This window comes from Ipomoea nil, unplaced genomic scaffold, assembly GCF_001879475.1.
Source record: "Ipomoea nil cultivar Tokyo-kokei standard unplaced genomic scaffold, Asagao_1.1 scaffold1237, whole genome shotgun sequence".
Taxonomy (NCBI): Eukaryota; Viridiplantae; Streptophyta; class Magnoliopsida; order Solanales; family Convolvulaceae; genus Ipomoea; species Ipomoea nil.
The window spans coordinates 477,501-478,661 of record NW_017617665.1 but is presented as its reverse complement, the minus strand read 5'-3'; positions in this window follow the sequence as shown (position 1 = coordinate 478,661).

The window sequence follows — 1,161 nt, the reverse complement described above, 5'->3', positions numbered from 1 at the left end:
TGAGCTGCGGTTCATTCTCCTGGCTGCGGTCAGTGATTCACTTCTTGGGCTGCGATCCACATGGGCCTCGGTGCTATGACCCACCGGACCTGAACGCGCCAGGACGGTGTGTAGGGCCAATAAGCCGAGGAAGGCTGTAGTCTACCGATCCGAGTAATCGGGGCGGTGTGTAGGGCTACGGCTGGCTGCGACCCACCGAGCGATGGGACGACGGTGTGTAGGGCCATAGTCTCCGAGGATCTTCGCCCACCGACTGAGTATAGCTCTGCGGTGTGTCGGGCTTGATCCGCTATGGTCCACTGGCGTACCCATCGGCGGTGTGTAGGGTCGTAAGTCCCCCCTTGAAAAGGGGATCGCGATCCACTGACTGGGTGCGTCTGCGGTGTGTAGGATCGTGGTCCGACGTTGAGTTCGTCAGCGGTTCTCAAAGGGTTGGTTGCGATCAACTCCCCTCATACCGCGATACTGAGGTAGGGTGCTGCGGGGCCGTGTTAATGCTATAAGCAATAACCCTCATGTTCGGGGCATGCGATTGGTCCCGTGGTGCCATCAGCGATTATGTGATATGAATGATGATTGAATGATGATGTGTTTGAATTGAAAAGTGTTCTATGACCTTAGACGCGTATTCCTTATGATGTTATCTCTACTTAACTGTTTATCATTATTTTATGTGCTTGTCCCTACTTGCTGAGTCTATTCCTGGTTTTAAAACTAGTGTCTCTTAAGTATATATCTTCCTGCTTCAAAATGATTTTCGTATATCTATATATATCTATCTATAATGTATTTCAACGCGTTGGAGTGGGTTACCGACATCATTCGCTGAATAGATATATTTGGCTTTCAGGCACGGCTGATTAGTTCCCAGAGCGCGCTAGAAGAGCTTGGGAGTAGATAGATAGTTTTCCTTTTTGGCCTGCGTGCCTCAATGATGTATCGAGGATGATTAGTTAGTTTAGCCTGTGCATCTGAGTTCTCCAGCTCAGATGTGGCATAGCACCCCGCACCCTTATGTTTAATAATACTCTATTTTGGGATTTAATGAGAATTTACCTTTATTATATAAGTTTTAAAAGTTTCAAAATTTCGGGGTGTTACAGTTGGTATCAGAGCCTAAGTTTGACCCTACGATAATACTCTTAAGACCAGGCTTTAGGA